The sequence below is a fragment of the Electrona antarctica genome (assembly GCF_951216825.1).
Source record: "Electrona antarctica genome assembly, chromosome: 14".
NCBI lineage: Eukaryota > Metazoa > Chordata > Actinopteri > Myctophiformes > Myctophidae > Electrona > Electrona antarctica.
This window is the reverse complement of record NC_136795.1, coordinates 22,729,780-22,751,605: the sequence shown is the minus strand read 5'-3', so window position 1 is coordinate 22,751,605 and position 21,826 is coordinate 22,729,780. Positions and strand designations below refer to the sequence as shown.

The window sequence follows — 21,826 nt, the reverse complement described above, 5'->3', positions numbered from 1 at the left end:
CCTGTAGTATTCATGTTGTTTATGATTATTGGATTGTAGTATATAAATCATGTCATTATAATATGTAATTGATGTTCACATTGTCCATTGTATAATTGTATCTCTGGGGTTGTTGTGATATCAGACTGTGTTGCACAGGTAATCTGAAATAACACTTGGCCGAACCGCCAAACTAAATGCAATAGATTTGCAATAAATGTTTATTTATGTTCAATCCTTAATCAATGTAAGTAGTTCTCGTTCAAATGTTTTAAAGAAAAAAAAACACCCCCACCCTGACAAGCACTTGGAATTGTTGGTATTGAGGCATTACATTTAGTTTGACTCGGTTCCACAGATAACTATTGTGAAAATCACTGATCTACAAACTCACAACAGCAATTTTCAAAAACTTTCTTAGGTATTATTTGGCCAATGTTTGAATTTTAGTTTTTGTTTGTATCATTTGTTCATTACTTTTGATGCATTCTGTCTCATTGAGACACTTCAGCTCAGATTGACCATAAACTATTTTATTGCAAAGCTATTGCATGTTAGTATGGCGGTGTGGCTCTGCTCATGTGATATCAGATAATCTGCGTACCGAGACACAGTTCTGATATCACATTTGATATCTCCGATTATCTGTGTACCGAGACACAGCTCTGATATCAAGCAATTCATGAGGAGATACCCTGCAAGTGACGGGACCCACAGTTTGAGAACCACGGTGCCGGTGGAACTGTCAGTGAGTGAGTAATCCATTTTGCCGTGACACATGACACGCGTGTTTACCTGTGGCTTACACGCCGCCGCCGCCCTGGCACATGGCTGCTAGCGTGGCACGTCACTCATTCTCCCATTGCTGACCCTGCCGATTGACCTGGCGATATAAACCGGACAGAGTGTCAGGTAAAATAAAAAAATAATGCGGGTGGCGGGAGAGGTCGGCGTCTGCCGCCTGGCTTTGACACACGCACACACGGACGCAGTACTGCATGGGTGCTGGGGTGGGGGTGGGGGGTGCGATGGGGTGGGTGGTGAGGGTCTTGTGTGTGTCCGTATATGGAACAGGGATCAGCCTAAGACCCCCCGGTTAAGCCGAGGCCACGGCTGCCCGTCCGCCCACCCACGAGAATCCCCCCCTCACCACCACCCAGCTGTCACCCGCCCGTTCTCACTGCCGACGGGTTGCCTGCCCACACATACGGCGGACCCCTCGCACGCGCACACACACGCGGGTGCGCAAGTACACGCACGCATAGACACATACGCACACACACTAATCCGCATATGAACATACCACTTTGTTTTTTAATCTACGCTGGGTGGGGGGTGGGGAAAGTATTTCATCGCAACATCTCGGCCATGCTTTGAATTTGGCCTTGCAGTGTGTTATTGTTGTTGTTGTTATTGTTGTAGTTGTTGTTAGGATAGGCTACTGGTGATCTTGTGGTACTTTTACTTACTGTAAGTAAAAGTATCAATGCTGCAATACAGAATACTCTTTTGAAAATAGCAGCTCTACAACCTCACAATGCATTGCAGCGCAACACATTGTGAACTTGCACATCGGCACTTTTAAAATTGCCAAAATGTATATAGGGCTGAAGTGGTTAATGTACGTTTTCAAATAATTGTAGTGGAGTAAAAGTACAATAATTGCTTCTGAGATGTAATGGAGTAGAAGTAAAAGTATTGGATATTGGAAATACTTAAGCAAAGTACAAATACCTCAAAAGTGTACTTGAGTATAAAGTTACTTTACATCACTGAGTGCATGTTGCTCCTAAAGCATGGAGAAATAGAACACAGCCATGGAGCAGAGCTGACTCCCATTGAAAATTAATTGCGGGCTGCTCTGCCCTAACTTGACTCCGCCAGATGGGGCAGCAGAGAGTACACTGGGTTCCCCCCTCCTGCTCCCATCTGGGAACTCTCAGGCAGACTTGATGCCCGGGCACAAAACGGCCTGACCAATCAGTGGCAGCTAGAGGCGGGATCAAGGCAGCACTATGCCTTGATCCCGCCTCTAGCTGCCACTGATTGGTCAGCTCTGCCCCCCCTCTGCCCTCGGAACAGAGAGATAGATTTTGTTTCAATAGTGTCTTTGGGGCCTAACACCATGTGGTTTCCCTGAACAACTGACTTACATGGCTAAATTAATTAGTTGCCAGGCTTGAATCCCTGGCTAATACCCTTGCATGTTAAAATGTAAGTAAGAATGCCGTTCAGTCTTAAACCATGAAGATTTTTGCTCAAATCTAAAATTACACAGTGGTGGGAGTGTTGCTTTCTTTAATTATTTTAGGCAATTCCCACATTCACACACCAATTGTGGCAAGCTAGCACGAGCTGACTCATTGGAGGCAATGTAGGGTTCAGTGTCTTGCCCAATGAGTTAATGTCACTTCGACATTTGGACAGGAGGAACCGCAATTCGAACCGCCGACCGACAGATCATTGGATGATGTGCTAACATGAGTATTGTGTACCAATTGATAAACGTTTCCTAAGGCGATATTTCACAAACTTACATTGAAGGACCCCAGTTCTATATGCATTAGGGGATTAGGCCAAGGACCCCCATTTGACATTGTTTTCTATCTCTGGTACCCCCATTATAAAATCCAAACTTTGAGATTGTAGAAATAGAACCAAATAAAGAATAGACTAATTTGTGCCCATGTTGTACACTCTATGAGTTACAGACCTGTAACTTGTCTCCTCAACGACCCTTGGGGGTCCCTGGGCCCCACTTTGAGCACCTCTGGCCTGTGAAGCGTATCGGCGTGCGCTGAGCTGTGAATTGGTCTACTTTTGTGGGGACAGACATACAGCACAGAAATAGAGACAGACAGAGATGCAGACAAAACCCTGCTCCAGATGGCTAGGCCCCTTTGGTGCTATATGCCGTAAAAATGGAGGTTATGAAATATTGATTCCCTTTTTTATCACAGCAATACATAATATTCGCCTATTATAATAATAATAATAATGGATTGCATTTTTATTGCGCTTTTCTGTGAACTATACATCCCTACTCAAAGCGCTTAATTATTATGTCATAGAGGGACGCAAGGGTTCATGTGGTTAAATCAGAAATGGCTGCCATGCGGTGATAATGTTCTTCGTGCACATACAGTACAATGAGGGTGATCCAATTTCACCTATTATACTCTTTACCTGGCAGTACGTTTTAACAGTGGGCGACAGCCTGGCATATTTGTTATGTGACTACTACTACTGACGATAGCAGGCGAAAAGGCGATTGTTGAAATGTGGGCGGAGGAACGTTGTTCAAAAACATGAAAATATTGTCCGGAGATTGCCAATCAAATTAATTTGTTGCTTTGTTTACCCTCCATGCGGAACCATACCACCTACTGTATACGAGGAAAAATGTAATGACAGCAGGAATGCCCACTAAGAGATTTTTATCGCCCAGAGTTGCTGCATGTCGCCCGCTGTTAAAATGTACTGTGAGAGACCCAGATCCCCCATCAGGGTTCGGTTGCCTTCACGGAAGTCCAGGGGTGCCTCAGACTTTGATCATTTTTGGAATTCATCAATAACACTTCCCTTTCACCATCCATACTTAGTAAAAGGGACCTGAGTTGCACTCTACTTGGTGCCTTCTTTTTTCAATCTACCTCTATCTATCAAATCTCTTCACGTGACAATGTGACACGTTGTAAGCTTGTAGATCTGCCAGAATAGGGATGTTGGGGTACAAATGGTTTAAGGTTTCTAATGGACAATGGATATGTTTTCCTCGTAACAACTTAGGGGGAAAGAATTACATATTTACTTTACATATGACATAAATGTACGGTGCTATAGAGTAACAATAATAATTCATGGTTGCCGTGGATGAAAAAGTTATGTACAGGGGTGAGCTGAGCCAAAAAAAAGTCCACCGCAATAGAGTACCGAAGTCCGACTCCTGACATCACTCACTCAGCCCCTTGGTCACGGAAGTCAGAAGTATTTACTCTATGGAAAATAATATTGGAATCATAGAATCTTCTCATAATGTATACGAATTATGGTCCAAAAATAAACATTTGTGCCGGAGATATTGTCAGGGAGGTGGCTCTGTATCGTTCACGATAGTCACTCATATGTGATACAGGCGAAAATGGTATAATTCAGTGGCGGTAACATTGGCGATTTCTCACCGTCAGCTTGGCATCCATAGTGCCCCTGGAAAGAGGCATATAGAGTAGAATGCTGTCACATGTACAGCAGGTGACACATCACACACTCACATTCATATCTCTCGAGGGAACCAGCCATCCCAGCCATGTCTTCGCTTAAGGCTAATTGTGAAATATTACATGTCACACAAACAGCCGTGAGTGGAAAGCAATTACGGCTAATCAATTTACTCGATTGCAAATGACACATACACAGCGAATGCGGACACAGCCACATTGTGTGCACACCGACACACACACACTCGGTTCCCGGGAGAGAGAGAGAGACACAGACAGTCACACACACACACACACACACACACACACACACACACACACACACACACACACACACACACACACACACACACACACACACACACACACACACACACACACACACACACACACACACACACACACACACACACACACACACACACTACACTAGACAGGGTGCGATATGTGTCACGTCATGAATACAAATGGGTCTGAGGTGTATGTGCGTGTGCATGTCACGCGTCTGTGTGTGTATTTCTCTGCCTGTGTGCGCCTCAGCAAGTGCAACCATAAACCTCTGGAAGACGCGAGCAGATGCACAGCATGTCGGTGACAAATCCACAGAGGGGTGCCCTGGGCACAGCGGTTACTGAGGTGTAATCAGCATTGATTAGCTATCGCCTGACCAATAGGGCAGTGCTTCATGGATCTATTGTCGCCTCCCCGACAAGAGAAAGGGCACAGTAGGGCTATACCCTGCAACGTGGACAACTGAGTGCTTCAGCATTATAAGCCTCCTTGCTGGCGGCCATAAATCTGCAGACGCAGATTATGTGGGGGATACGGCAACCGGCACATTCTGGGCACAATTTACTACTTCTTCGGCGTGACCTTGACTTGATTGCTCCAGGATGCTGCCACCATTCCCCTGGCAATAAATGTCTCTCCACTCCTCCCCGCATGCGTTTATGCAAGGGGGTGCACTGTTCCCTTTCACTGTGTGTGCGTGCGGGTGCGCGCACACGCGCGCACGTGCGCGTGTGTGTGTGTGTGCATCCGTCTGTTTGAGTCAGCACTGACTCAATTAGCATTAGTCGTTCATGCAGGTTTGATTGGCAATGTCGATATTATGGGCATGTGTCATTTCCAACCAACTCCCTTCGCGCCACATAACACACATGCGCGTGCACGAACACAAGTGCTTGTGTGTGTGTGTGCGTGTTTGCGTGCGTGCATGTGGGAGCTGTTATCGGCCCTAAGTGTCCGTAGAAGCGAGGTGGTGGACATCTGACGAAGCAGCTCCGCTGTAGCCCTGGGAGAAACCAAGACTCGGAGGTCAACAGCGCCCATGCTGCCTCCTGCAGGCTACAAGAGGCTAAACGGAAACTGGTTTAATACATGTGGTGTCGGCGGCACACGGCTATCTCCGACCGCAGGTCATGGTGGTTCTGGTGCAACGGATCATGGGCAAAGAATGATTGATGATTCTAGTTAGGATGTCCCCCCAACCCATCCTTAACGTTTATCGATTTGAATCTAATACTTTGTCTTCATCAACCCATTAAAGGTGAAGTACGGATTAACCATGTTTCTGGTATCTGAGTGGTACAGGTGAAAAATTACATTCCAGATTCCAGAGCACACTGCAGCTCCGACTGTGTGTGCTGGATCATGTGCTAAATCGCTTATTTTCATAAAAAAGTGCCCCTATACATCTGTCTTTCTTAATGACCAAATACGCTGCACAGTATTTTGTCAGTGTTGTTTTCTGTAAAAAAGGCGAACGACCCAGCATGTGTAACGCCCGGGATTCGAGGTCAGGTCTCCTGTAAGGACCTTTTGCTTACTTCCCTCTGCAATGACGCAATCTCTTTGCCAGAAATGAGCTTGTGGATTGTAAGTGTTCCCACTTAAAGATGCTGGGATTCAAGTGGTTGATCTGTTGATCTGTTGATCTGTAATTCAAAAAGCTTGATTTATAGTTGTTAATTGTGTTATTATGATTCCGAAAAAATGGCAGATCTACAAGCTCACATTGCGTCACATCGTGAAGCATTGTTAATGTCTATGTTATTAAGATTTGGTGTGTGACACCAGCTTACCGCTGCACATCTGAGCATGAATACTGATAGTTTTCTATGCATTGTGGGGGTTTTGGGGGGATTTAACCCCCCAAAATGTAAAAGTGGTGTGGCCGATGAAGTCTCCTACCTTACAATTTTCTTCCAGCCCCCTACAGTGGGGCTGCATGGTTAAATCCAGCCCTGTACTGCATGGCGTGTACTTGAGAATGTGTGTATTTACAAGCATGATACGCGTGCGTGCGTGTGTGCGTGCGTGCGTGCGTGCGTGCGTGCGTGCGTGCGTGCGTGCGTGCATACTGTGAGGTGTACAACAGAGCCAGCATATCCTGCCATCAATGCATCTGTTCTCCTGCTACACAGCGTTATCACCACTGAGAAGGATGGCTTCTCCTGTTAACCCTGTCCCAGCCACGAGCACGAGCACGCACGCACACGCACACACACACACAATTAACACATGCATGTATGCACGCACGCACGCACACACACACGCACACACACACAAACATGGCCACACACACCTGTCCCAAATGAACCCACCACCACCCATATGCACTATACACACACTCGTGCCCCCCATGCACACACGCTGGTGCGCGCTCGTGCACACACATCGCACGCACGCACACACACACACAAAATTAACACATGCACGTACGCAAGCACACACGCGCATGCACACACACACACACACACACACACAGACACACGGCCACATACAGTACACCTGTCCCAAATGAACCCACCACCACCCATATGCACTACACACACACACTCATGCCCCACATGCACCTACACACACACACACGAATAAACACATCCATAAGCATGAAGACAAGTGCACGCTACACCTCCAACTCACACACACACACACACACACACACACACACACACACACACACACACACACACACACACACACACACACACACACACACACACACACACACACACACACACACGTGTTATACATCCAATTATCAAATCTACGTTATGCTTGGCATAACATAATGAACATCCATTTTTCACCTGCATAACCGGCGCCAGCCTGCTGACATTATTGCACTGCGAGGCTCCACGGAGAACACACGCACGCACGCAAGCACGCACACACACAAGGACGGACGGACACACGCTAAACTTCTACACTGAAAAGTGTGTTGCTATTAACTGTTGCACGGTGCACCAATGTCTTACGCACATTGCACACAGTAACATCTTCAGCATTAATTCACCCGCATGCAACTCTTCAGATTGCAGAAATGTAATCAAATGAACCCTTGCCAGAGATAAATTAGAATCATTTCACGTCATCAGTATGCATATTAACGCGGCTAATAACACAATATAGTGCAATATAACATAACACCTTTATAGCACTGTCATAACCACATTTACGGCTCAACTCTGAACCAAATGCACCCTAACAGGTTACATGTGCACGCTCCCCCAGCGTTAAATCAGAAGGATAATGTATGGTCTAATAACTTATCAGCTGACGGGGAGATGAGGCTGACTATTACTGCACAGCCCTGCTTTTAATTGGACTGCTGCGCTCCCGACAGCTTTCCACTGCATGGCGTTTTGACCTTGGACGCTCATTAGATTTCCCAGAGGGCCTTTCTTTAATTCTTTGAGACGTTCCGTTGTTCTCTGGCCTGATAACCAGTGGTGTAGTGCATTTACTTAAGAACCGTACTTAAGTACACTTTTGAGGTACTTTACTCGAGTACTTTACTTGAGTACTTTTCCAACATCAAATATTGTTGCTTATACTCCACTACATCTCAGATCCGAATATTGTTGCTTATACTCCACTACATCTCAGATCCGAATATTGTTGCTTATACTCCACTACATCTCAGATCCAAATATTGTTGCTTATACTCCACTACATCTCAGATCCGAATATTGTTGCTTATACTCCACTACATCTCAGATCCAAATATTGCTGCTTATACTCCACTACATCTCAGATCCGAATATTGTTGCTTATACTCCACTACATCTCAGATCCGAATATTGCTGCTTATACTCCACTACATCTCAGATCCGAATATTGTTGCTTATACTCCACTACATCTCAGATCCAAATATTGTTGCGACCATAGGTCGCAGTTACTATGGAAACCTGTATTTCCCGTCAGTCGTGTCGTGTCACGTCACGCCTCGTGACATGTCATGCCACATCACGCCTCATGACACACTCCATAAATGGCTGTCTCCATACAGTATGTCGATCTGACATCATCAACATGTCGATCTGACTTCTGTCACTCGTGCTTCTCAACTGTGCTCTGTTTTAAAAAAGGGGGAAAAATGAAAAAAGGTCCATGTATGGGCATTCCCAGATGATGCCCTAATACAATCCCTATGCCCATCTATATGGACATCCCTGATGTCATCAATATTAAGCCCATATGGGAATGTCAATATGGCCATATTGTGACAGTCTCATGATAACTAAATGATTGCCGCAACTCGAGTCACACTTGCAAATTAACCAAGTTGGTACAACACATGGATCTCCATGTGGAGCTGACTATCATCACCTGGATCTCCATATATGAAGATCACGACACTGACCTCATCAAACCCTGGATAGCCATACATGGTTTGACATATTAGATCTGCATATATGGAGCCGGCCAGCAACTCTACATCTGACCTCACCGACACCAGATTAATAGTTTAATTCCTGCTTCTCAATTGTGCCGTATTAAGAATATCTGTTGTTTCAGCGCCCTCGCCCTCAGGGCGTCTTACTGGTACTTTTACTCCACTACATTTATTTGACAGGTTTAGTTACTATAGTTACTTTGTACATTTGGATTATTATTTGAAAATACATTCTGCATAACGAGTACTTTTTACTTCGGTACTTTAAGTATATTTTACTCAAGCACATTTTGAATTCCTTTACTTGTAACAGAGTATTTCTACTTTGCAGTATTTCTACTTTGCAGTATTGCGACTTTTACTTAAGTAAAACATGCACGTACTTATTCCACCACTGCTGATAACCAATGTTATACTGTTGTCCTTGATGTTGCTAATGATGACCCATATGCAGCATTGTGGACTTGTTATTGGCCTGTATCAAGCGCCACCCCGACTGGCTTTGTTTGATGTTTTTTTATGTTAGGGTTTGATGTTTAATTGGTATCCTAGTATTCTTTGTAGCCCCCCTTCTTTTGTACATGACCGGTTTAACCCGCTGTTTGTCGACTAGGGACCACCTTGTTTACTCTGATCTCGCACCTGGTATGTCGCTCCAGATGAGAGCATCTGCTGCATGATCAAACGTATGTGTTTATTGTACTTTTCTTCCAATCCACTTTCATTTTTTCTTAACTTTTAAAGCCACTCTCTGTAAATAGTATAGTATTTGTCTCAGCTGCTTGAATGAAATGATCTAATCAAATCAACAGGGTGAGAAATACAGTAGCTCACTTTGTGTTAGCTTCTGTGCCTTTCCAAGGTATTTTTTGTCCTTCCTTCCTTCTTTCCACGTGACAAAATGACCATTCACCTGCACTTCATGCTTGAGAGTTTCTCTGACGAACCCAATTCAAGAGACGATTGACCAAGTCACACGTGTTATTGCGGTGAGACCGAGGCACCGGCCAGAGCAGAGCGACATAGGGATAATTACCAGCCCCTCCGTGCTCTCAACGGTGCACATTGTTAATTTACCTCCGGAGGTGTAGTCACTTCAATTAACACTTGGGAGTTTGCCGTGCAGAAAGTGTCTTTTTCCGTGGCAATACAATTCCCGCTCCTGGCGGCACGCTCCCCTGCATGCACGCACGCTCACAGTCTCGCATGCACATTCCCCTGCACGCACACGCACACACACACACACACACACTGCTCTAACTGTTTATAATGACACATCGATCTGTTCCACTTAATCCGCGGTGACACAGTAAATGAGGCAGACTGCCTGCCATGAGAACCAACACAGCAAGCCATGCACCGGTCCGCGGCGAGACCCCCGTCAGGTGCTGCTTTTGATCGGACCGCTCTCCCCCAACCCCGCCTGCACCTCCCAATCTGCCCGCAATACGTCCCCTCTGCAGGGGGGAGGGAGGGGAGGGGGAGTGGCGTGTTTGCAGATAGCAGAAGGGATGGGGGGAGGTTTATGGTGATCCAGACATCCTACAGTGCATCGCTGGTTCTCATCATTGTGGGGTCCTTGGGTTGCAGGGGTATCAGGGGGGGGGGGGGGCACAGCTTAATTATTCATGAGTTAAGAATGACCCTTAATGGGTATGTATAACTCTGAGAGTTATAAAAATTAACATTTAACTTTATAACTTTTAATTCAAGGATTGATGTTGTGGGAGGGGGGGGGGGGGTCCTTGAAACGGAAAAGTGTTAAGAGCCAGTGCCCTACAACGCGTCTCAGCGGTAACAAACACACGTTAGCCCCCTATAGCTGCACGCTCAGGCAAACTGACGGACCACGATGGAATGACTCAACTGCTCAGTGTCAAGAATACCAAACTAACACTGCTTGAGTGAAAAGCATCTCTCTCTCTCTCTCTCCCTCCTTCCTTCACACGCGGGCGGTGCAATCATTAAAAACAAAGTCTCTCATTTCAGAGCACAACCATTTAAAAAGTGAAAGTCAAGGCAATCTGTTACCTGTGTTGGCAATCCACATCCAACCCCGGCTCCCGATCACTCATCCCGCGTCTGCGTGTTCCTCCGCTGTACCCTCTCCGGCTGTTTTCCCCCCTTCTTTTTTTATCTTCCTCCTCCTCGCTCCTTCTCTCTCTCTCTCTCTCTCTCACTTGTTTGAATCTATTCCGGCAGCAACAGTGGAGCCCGTGGCGGTGGTGGCAGCCTCTCCGGCACTTTGGCAGAAGGTCACATTATCTCTCACCGGTTGCAGGGGAAGGAGAGCGGAGGTGAGGGTGGAGGAGGAGGAGGGGTGGAGGAGAGCGAAAGTGTACCGATAGAGTGATAGATAGAAGGGGGTAGCGAAGACAGCCAGGTGCCAGGGGAGAACCAAAAGAGGCACAAATATAGAGAGCAGTTGTCCACCGCGGCCGACTGGCTGTCGGTCTCCCTGACAGGCGGAATATAGGGTGAAAAATGCCCCCGTCCTGTCTGGAGTCAGGATCGAGCCAGAGCGCTAGGAGTAGTTCCCTATGTCTGTGAAGTACGCTACATGTATGTCTGCACTTCGAAGAGTGCGAGTCTCATAAACGCACACCGAAAAAAAGCCTTCAAGAGACCTCCGGCGCGACATCCGAACCTTGCTCTCTCCCTCGGGCCAGAGAACAGCGCGTCAGTGTGGCCTCCCCACGAAGCTCCTGAATAAACTTTGACCATTTCAGAAATCGACGGGAAACGAGTGACCTTGACGTGCAGCGACTCCTGGAATAACTCCTCTCTCACGGGCCGTTCCGGTCTCGCCCCGGCGAAAGTACTCCATCGTTTGACAACGTGGCCCCGCGCGTGTCATCCCCCGTGCTCTCCTCTGCGGCGAGCACCTCCGTCGTCGCCCCTCCATCAAACGGAGAACTTCCCAGATGCCCGGCGTTTCGAGGCGGCCACAGAGGAGCCCCCGGTGACAGATGGCCAGGCTGCTGACATGCAGGCTGTTGCACGGACCTGCCCCCACCTCCACGTCGTCACCCCGGCACCAGGCACCTTTGTCGATGGTCCCCCCCGCCCCTCCCTCGTCTTATAGGAGTTGAGCGTGCACTTGTTGTCCCGCAGGCAGCTGTGGAGGTGATTAGACTGCTGTGCCCCCCACCCCCCATGCAGCGGCCCGCTGTGGCAGTGCCCTGCGGTCTGGCTTCACTCTATCCGGCTGTAATCCTGACTCCTACACTCCATGTCACAGGACGGGCTTCTGAGCCCGGATCACTACGGAGTAAGGATTTATCCTGCGTCTCTCACCCCCCCCCCCCCTTCCTCTCTCTCTCTCTCTCTCTCTCTCTAGCTCGCACTCCCCCCCTCCCTTTGGTTTTTTCCCCTTGCTCTGCTGTTGCAAGTCACTCACACCACGTAGCGTCTCTCTCTCTCTCTCTCTCTCTCTCTCTCTCTCTCTCACAGAGGCGTCACAGCATGCGTCTCCGGTGTCCCTCTATACACCTATACGTTCATTATTTGATTTGTGGCTCCTCCTCCTCCCGCCTGGTCACTCCCTCTCACATCAACAGGTACAGTATGTGTGCGCCCTTGAAGCTTGCACAGTCTCCTTGTCCATGTGTTTTTATTTCATCTGTCGGCCTGTCTGTCTGTCTGTCTGTCTGTCAGATTAAAAAAACAATACAGACACAAATCAAAAGCAGATTAAACCTAGAACACTAAACCTGGGTGATTTTCACCCGGACAATGAATTATGTGATTTTCATAATGTTGCTGATGTCTGAGGTGGGTGGGTCCTTGGCTCAGTGACATTCACGCAGGTTTAGTGATAGAGGTTAAAACAATAAATAACTAGAAAAAGTGCCCCTCGGGGCACAGGTCTCCACCAAGCCAGGTCAGGTTGTGGCCTCCTGGTGGCGCTATAATAGGCCAATGTGAAAAGGGTGGCATTTCTTCTTGTGCCTTGGATGGCTTGGCTTGGATGATTTGAGGCATTTTGTTCCAAAAATGTGTTTTGCAAAAATCAACCTGTTGGTGGCGCTATAACAGGCCAATGTGAAAAGGGTGGGATATATTCCTCAGCCTAGTAAGAAAATGTGTGAAAGATTTCATGTAAACGCAAACTGTGAAAGCCAATTATAGCCAATTAGGATGGAATATGAAATATCGGACAGATCCGACTTGAGCACATGACCATAGAGATACTGTGTAACGATTTGTGAGATTTTTGGACAGAATCTGGAGGAGTAATATCAAAAAATGTGTTTTACAAAAGTCGGCCTCCTGGTGGCGCTATAAAAGGCAGATGCGGAAAATGCAGGTCAAAGGTTTGTCCTTGGCCTCTAGGGAGTGTGCATGCAACGTTTCACGCAGATCGGTGCAGTTTTAGGTAAAACATGTGAAAAGCTGCCTCATGGTGGCGCTATAACAGGCCGTTCTGGAAAATGTGGGGCGGAGGTTCATCGTTGGCATCCAGGGAGTGTGTGTGCAAAGTTTGGCATCGACTGGGTTAACGGTGCCGGAGATTAGCTGTTCACAGACGGACGGAAGGACGGACACACACACGGACGGAGTGCAAAACATACTCTCTCCCCATGCCTTCGGCCTGGTGGAGACAATAATTAAATAAAAATCCCATATACTCCCACAATGGGCAGTTGATGCAATTATCACTGGACCATTCTCACACATGTCCCAGGAATGGGTGGACCAGAGGAGACGTTACCAGCTCCATTATTAGTATCTTTTTCACAGATTTTGCTCCCAGCCCCCCTCCCAGTGTGTTTTTTGTAAAATGAATGTTGAAATATTAAAGATTAGTGCCTCAAATGTCAAATGCATTGGTGTACTTTAATATATTTTGATAATAAATATATTTTATGGAATGTATTATATCGGGTAGGCCTACATTATACCCGGGTTTAGTGATGTGAATTTTTGCCTTGGACATGTATACACATGTATATCACATATATCAAAACCACAGGATGCTAAAGATGTGTATACTGTAGGTGTATTTTGGTATTTTTAAGGGGGGCTGTATTCTTAGGGGGCTGGCCTCTCCTTCTGCAATATACTCCTTGTTGATTCAAGGCATGTGTACTGCCGTTCACTTCCTTGTTTGCGGCTCCGAAAGAATGGCTCGTATCTCCTAAGCTAGGGAACTCTGCATGGTTTGACCAGATGGGCAATGTTCTGTCTTCATTTCTGACTTCAGCATGCCTCTCGTTTGGAATATTAACGCTTCTAGAGAGACTTTAGCGTGACCAGCGCGAGGTAAGAATGGAAGATTATGCCTCCCGGTTTTGGGGGCGAACGGAAGGCGGGGCTTTTCAGAGTAAAATCTGCCATATCTGCTGGCACTCTATAGGGCCTATATTTTGAAAGATGCTGGCGCATCCGTTGTGTTAAAGACGGGGTGCAATGGCTTTTTGGAGCATTTTATTTTGAAGCTTCACTCTGAAACGGAAAGCTGTGTGAGAAAGTTCCCTTCATGGTATGGGACGTAGCTCCGATGCATGCACGTGCGCGACTGGGTGTTGAGTTTGTTTGTTTATAAGTCACAGAGAGACGGGCAGCAAATCTCGTGGCTTATTTCTAACCAATAATGTTTTCAGATACATATTTTAGCGTGATGATTAAGTTTACAACGAGTAATACACTGTCTGGATGTCATCTTGAATGAGATTAAAAATGGAGTAGTTCTGTAATCAAAACCAGCTGTGTTTGGATGGCGTGCAGCGATGGAAATCAAGATTCATTTTTATTCATGCAGAAGTCGACCCGTCATCACGCAGCACGTTTTTGCTCAAGGAAGTAATTCATATAGGATTTTTATGGACTTTTGATATAAAAATACACAAAGATGGAAATGTTCCCATTGTTTTGGCATAGATTGTTAGCTATGCCCATATGATGTCCACGGATATGCTCTAAAAGTGTGTTATTTATCTACGTCTTTAAAAAAGGTTTAGTGTTCTAGGATTAAAACAACAAAAACAGCAGCAACATCAATCAATTAATCAATCAATCTGTCCCACATTCATTTTTCTACAGGGGTTGCATGTGTATGTATTGTACACGTACAATATACAGTAGGTATTTGTGGTTAACACCTGCCTGGTGTTCTGTTGTTTACTTGCCAGACAACCATGCATTTCTCTCTCTCTCTCAACTGTAAGATGGCAGTGTACCCTGAAGATCCAGGTCAAAATACTGTTTGGACGAAAAGTTCAGATGAAAGATTCAAAGAGAGAAATCCATTCTCAGCCTGTCGTGCAAGCAATCATGTTGTGCGTCACCGTCAACAGTAGCCGATCTACAAGCTCACGAGTCACACAACCCATTAGAGATGTGACGCATGAACTTATAGATCTACTGTTTTCGGTGAGCAACACCATCTCGTACGCTGGAGCCTAAATGTAGCGTCTTGAGTGTGTCAACACTTAAATCAACTGCTTGTTAGCAACATGCTCACTGTACAAGGGGCTTTCTCAAACCTTTTCACTTCTTGTGAGCTTGCACATCGGCTATTTCCGGCAAAGAGGTTAGAAGGCAAAAAAGAACAAGAGCCACAGTTTACAAATTATTGAGGGTTTGACACGAATCCAACGTATTAATAGAAAATGTGTAAACAAACAAACAAAATAATTGTTATAAATGTATTCACACCATTAACACGTCTACAGTAGCCTATGAACTATCTATAAAAACTATGAAAATGTTTAATCTGCACCACAATTTCATGCAATATCAACTAACGAGTCCTTGACCTGACGAACGTTGCTAGGCGAGTTCTCAAATTATATAGTTTCAGTACCAACCCGACTACACCATTTGCCTTAGGGAGCATAACAGATTAAGATACAGAGTAATTAGTGCCTCCTGAGAAGATTTATTTGAAACGGTCTTGATGTAACAGCAAAGCAGGCTATGTGCAATTCTTTATGTAATTTGTTTTAACAACACACGCACGCACGGACAAACACGGTATAGTTCCACTTTCTCTCACATATGCCTGTAGTTCCTCTGTGTATAGCCCCATTTGGGAAACACTTCTCTACCATCACATCATTGTAAAAATAAATCATGTTTTATTCATTAAAATACATCCTTGATTTCACCTTCGATGGAGTGTGACTCACTTCCTTGCGTCATTCCTGCACTGTGTAGGCCTACTTGTGTTCTCTATATGAACTCTGTTGTCATCCCTGCACCGTTTAGGCCTACTTGTGTTCTCTATGAACACTTTGCCCTATAGTGTGGGTAGTGTTTGCTGAAAATATAAGGCACATGTAGGAAGAACAGCCACAAGTCAGACAGAGACCTTGGATGCAGAGAAGTCGGTTCTTTATTCACCTTTTCACAGACCATCAAAACTGAACGAAGGTATTTACACAGCAAGCTGGGCAGATTGGCCTATAGGTCCTCACACCTCTGCAGTCCTGCTTCGACGGCCTGGCAGTGGGAAGTCTCCCTACTTATATAGGCTAAGCCCCTCCTACGGACCATACCAACCCTAAATTGATTCCACAATTACCCCAGTTACTTCTCAATGTCCAGAGACATCACATTTCACGTACACATTTAAAGTGTTACAAAATATTCAACCCATTATCTACAAGTACATAATATACACAATGATAAATACTCTTAACAAACCCTCACACTGTTGGCATGTTCCCCATACCCCACAGCTGGTAGTTGCTCCCTACAATGGAGTCAACCAATTATCAATCAACTCGAATCAAGCATCAAACAATATAAAGTCCAACAAATGTAACTCTTTGCATCATAAACAATAATTCAGAGTTCAATTCAGTGTCAGTGGCACGGTGAACTGCCACATTACCTCCCCCCTCTCCTGGCGCAGCCATGGTGGTAAACACCACCTTGCAGAGTACCTGAGTAAACAGATGGCCTAGTTTTTTAAAGAGCAGTCTGATGCCTTGGCCAGGCTGCTGTGGTACTGGTGCTGCTGTCTGATGCCACTGTGAAGAGTGGGTCCAGATAGGACACATAGACAAGGTTGCGGTGTGCAGAGTGTTCTTGGGGAGGCTGCGCTCCCCCTGCTTGGACTGAAGGTGGGCCCTGGTGTAGGTGGCTGACTGGCTGCCCTTATGCGTTGCATGTCCCCCACCCTAGTAGTCCTTCTTGGTCCCTCTTTGCACTCCAATTGTCGCAGCAGATCAACCATCTCCTGCTGGGTGGTACTGCACGGCGAGGCTGGGACGACTCTTCACACCTGGCATCAGACAGCAGCACCAGTACCACAGCAGCCTGGCCAAGGCATCAGACTGCTCTTTAAAAAACTAGGCCATCTGTTTACTCAGGTAATCTGCAAGGTGGTGTTTACCACCATGGCTGCGCCATAAATTATTGTTTATGTTGCAAAGAGTTACATTTGTTGGACTTTATATATATATTGTTTGATGCTTGATTCAAGTTGATTGATAACTGGTTGACTCCATTGTAGGGAGCAACTACCAGCTGTGGGGTGTGGGGAACATGCCAACAGTGTGAGGGTTTGTTAAGAGTATTTAGTTGTCATCCCTGCACTGTGTAGGCCTACCTTTCTATGAACTCAAGTGCATGTTAATTAACCCAGACCTGAGGCTGATGTATTTGGCCGCGGACCTCCCATCTGAAAATGTTTTGTGCCAGGGATTCCAAAGATCAGATTTGTGTAAAACACTTTTCAGAGAAACTATATAGCTAAAATCTAAAATGACACAGATTCTTTCCCAGTTTAAATGGGTTAAAGAAGCTATTTGCTATGATATGATGATTACAGGCGTGCTGAGATTTTGACTCGCCCTTCGATGGGCCTTGTGCACAGAAAGTTTGAAAACCACCGTTTTACCAGAGAAAGTGTGTGAGCAGCAGGTCAATACGGCCATTCTGAGATACGTCTACAGTTCTTTAGCAGAAAGTGGGACAAGTTATAATGGAAAGATACCAGTTCTGTCCCTTGTGTAGAAAGTTGTCCTGGAGAAACCTTTTGGCTGATAGACAGGACTCATAGAATAGAATAGAATTACTGTAGATATTATATCCTTGGTGAGGAGATTATTTTCCTTTTTTTCCTCCACAGCCATAACTGACAAAGCATACAACAGATACTGTAAACACAACCAAATACACACACACACACACACACACACACACACACACACACACACACACACACACACACACACACACACACACACACACACACACACACACAGACACAGACACAGACAAACACACACACACACACACACACATATACATACATACACATATAATATATGTGTATATAATATGTGTGTGTATTAGAGACTGACACGGGAGTGGATTTTCACTCCTGTCCTGTCCCACTCCCACAGAAAAAATCCTGTCCTGTCCCAATCCTGGGCCAGAGTTTAAAAAAAAATCCTGTCCTGTCCCACTCCTGTAGAATGACTCCTGATCCCATCCCGCTCCCACTCGAAATTACTCCCGCTCCCATCCCGCTCCTGTTTTTTTTTTTTTTTTTTTTGTATGTTAGTCATTAGGAAAGGCAATTGATTGATCGATCCATCTATCCATCTATCCATATATCTATCTATAGGCCTATCTATCTATCACTTCTGGCTTCTCAAGACAGATAGCCTACCAATAAAATTAAAATAAATAAAGTGGGCAATGTTGGATTTAACTTTGACTACCAAATACAGTTCTGACACTTCATTTAAGTCCTATACGGTTTTTCCCTGAACAGAACTTAAAGCTTAACAGTTAACAAAGTGCTTTGTCAATTAGGATAAAAAAAAAACCTCAGTGTCAATTTAACTCTATATGATTAATTATTCAGTGTACAAGTCTATGTGTATGGCAGTGGTCCCCAGGGGTCCTTGAGAGAGTTCCAGGGGGTCCCCAGCTAATTAATAGTTTGGAACCAAATGGACCATTATGGGTCTGTAACAAATTATGTTATGGGAGTGTACAAATGGAACCAAATGTTGTTCCATTTGTACACTCAGAGTTAAATTAACATTGATTTTACAATATAAATTGGGGGTCCCAGCGATAAAAATGCCATTCAATGGGGGTCCATAGACTAATGCATGTCAAACTGGGGGTCCTTGAAAATAAAATGGTTGAGAATCACAGCTAGAACCGTAATACAAATCTTCTCTTATGCCCCTGGCATCTTTTCAAATGGGGGTCTGCGGGCTAATAAATGTCAATTTAGGGGTCCTTGACATGAAAATGTTTGGGAACCACTGGTGTATGCGACTCGGTTGGGAGAAAGAAAGGAGACGATGTATTGTAGAACATTCGCTCAGAACAGAACAGCTGTTCAGAGAGCTGTAGCAGCGTTAGCATGTAGCTAACATAGCATCACAATTGAAAGTTGCAACGTTGCCACTGCCAGGGGAAACAAATGCATCAGGATGATCTGGCTATAAATAATCGATTAAATCACGGCACCGGCGCGATGCAGAATCATACACGGCCGCATTACGATGTCTTCATATAAAACTTTATAAGACGTCCAGCCCGACTGGTTTGCAATTGGAGGAGGTGTTTGACTGTTTGTGTTGTGGAAGCACTAGCACTGCTGGATTATGGGTAATGTAGTTGGCTCACAGAAAGATGACTACATCGATGTCAATCCCGCTCCTGCACGCTCCTGTTGATTTTCATTCCCGTCCCGTCACGATCACGGGATTAATACAAATATTAATCCCATCCCGCGGGAATCCCGCGGGAATCCCGTGACCCGCGGGAGTCCCGACAAAATGTCAGTCTCTAGTGTGTATGTGTATATATATATATATATATATATATACATACACCGGTATATATATTAATCTTTAATATCTTTTAATCTTTTATTTGGATCTGCTACTTTCACTAGTTTGGGTCCCAGGCAAACTTCTAATTTCACTTTTGGGTTCCACAATTTTTATTTTATCTTATATATTATTTTAAATGTATTAAACAAATGATATGGAGATATGTGAATCGCTTCCGGCCGCTTCTTGCCTTCTGGCGTGTGAAAACGTGCTTGTCCGCCTGTCCGGTCACATGATATCAACACTACTGTGCAGTGTTTCCACTATGCATTATTGTGTGGCGGACCATGACCCCCCGGTCCCCACCACAGTAATACATTTGTGTCACCTGAGTGAGGGGTATATGTTGCGAGATCCGAAACCCCGATGACATTGGGATACATCACTGAGGATACGTCCCAGGTGCATCCATGCGAATGATGCAATGTTTTTTTTGTTCTAGTTATTCTATCTATAGTGACTCATAGGAATAGATTATGTGACAACCGGGAATAGTCTGGTGACCACGAGAGAGACGGGTGACAGCCGGAATGTAGACGGCACCCGTGAGCAGAATGGGTTGGCGCCCCAGCCTGTGTCCTCCGTGAGGAGGAAGCCCAAAAACCCCACGGTGAGGCCTTTAGGATGAAGTGTCTGGTGCTGGGAATATGGTGCAACGCACAGGTCCTGGACCTGGTGAGAGCAGGAGTGGACCTGGTGAGATGTACTGTAAGAGGGGCCCGGACAGGAGTCAACCCAAAGAGCCTAGTCCCTCCACACGCTAGATTGTGCTACCTCCCAGTCCCGGCAGAGTAGTTCCGGAGCAACGGATTGTGTGGCCCTTTCCTGGGACTGATTGAGGGTAGCTACTGGGACGTAAGTCGGGACTTGATCACCCCGGCTGGGTCACCTGAGTGAGGGGTATGAGAGACCCGAAACCCCGATGACCTTTGGATACATCACTGAGGATACGTCCCAGGTGAATCCATGCAATGTTTTTTATGTTCTATAGTTGCCAATGAATTATATTATCGTTTTTTATCTGCAAATAATTGCGGGTGTTTTTTGTAACCTATCGTGGCTGTTTTTCCACTTAAACCATGTTTTAAAGCCCTAGCAGTGGCTAAGCTATAGCTTAGTGTGTGTAAACACTTTCGCTTCCCTTACAATCTGCGCGTTCATGTGAGGTAAACAAAGATGACGGCACCATGTAGTCTTTTGGTTATAGCTTTTAGGTCGCTGGGCGTGGAATTAAAACGGAAGCGGAAACGCTGAGTGCCGGATATTAGGTGGACAGTACACCGGATCCAAGCACTAAGGAGCAAGGTTCTCTGTTACAACTCACACCTTCAACGGCAGATACAACACAACATACAAACTCTTACTGTAGATTCACATCAGCATTCAATTTCAGAGCCACAAACAGTCACAGAACATGTTTCATTGCCACCAAAATGACAGTAATGGTATACAACAACTTGAATCAGTGTGCACTATGTGCACATCATACAACACAAGCAGCAGAAACAAATATGATTGTTTTTCTTATTTTTGAGTGGTGTAAACCACTCCTACAACTGGCTTTTGTGTGCAGAAAAAAATGAGCATGGTTGCTATGTTCAAAATAATTTCTGACGTAATTAAATCACACCCGGGTGAACTGGATGACCGTAGCAACCATGGTCATTTTCTCTGCACAGAAAAAGCCAGTTGTGAAATCACATCCGGGTGTGATTTCATTACGTCAGATCAGAGCTGATCAGGCTACATAATACCTTACCTTATTTCATTACGTCAGACATTACGTCAGACCACAGCTGATCATGCTATATAAAACCTTACACCACTCAGTTCACACGGGTGTGATTTTTTTAATACATCCTACCTTGAGCCGTCACGTCAGTGTTTTCATCAGTTGTGTAAGTGATGCCAGGGTCAAACTGTGGAACCCATGGAGATGGACCCCCTGACTCTCTCTCTCTACTGTAGTTCATGATGAGCCCTTCAGCGCCGTCTCTAGTCATCTCCATCCTCCATACATCTGGCTAGTACTTTCCTGCCAGTAGCAAAGGCACCGACCAGCCTCATTCTCCTGGCTGCCATCTTCTCACTCAGCCTTGGATGTTTAGTAGGGCCTACTGCACATAGCATT

At 45.4% G+C, this 21,826-nt stretch overlaps 1 protein-coding gene across 1 annotated transcript in view; it reads right to left on the bottom strand.

Moving 5' to 3' along the window:
* Nucleotides 1–21,619, bottom strand: part of grin2ca (glutamate receptor, ionotropic, N-methyl D-aspartate 2Ca) — a gene marked incomplete at its 3' end in the record, with an annotated part of 123,708 nt that extends 102,089 nt beyond the window's left edge. Inside the window, exon 1 of the mRNA XM_079519434.1 lies at nucleotides 21,560–21,619. The remainder of the gene's footprint in view (nucleotides 1–21,559) is intronic.
* Between the last annotated feature and the right edge of the window lie 207 nt (nucleotides 21,620–21,826).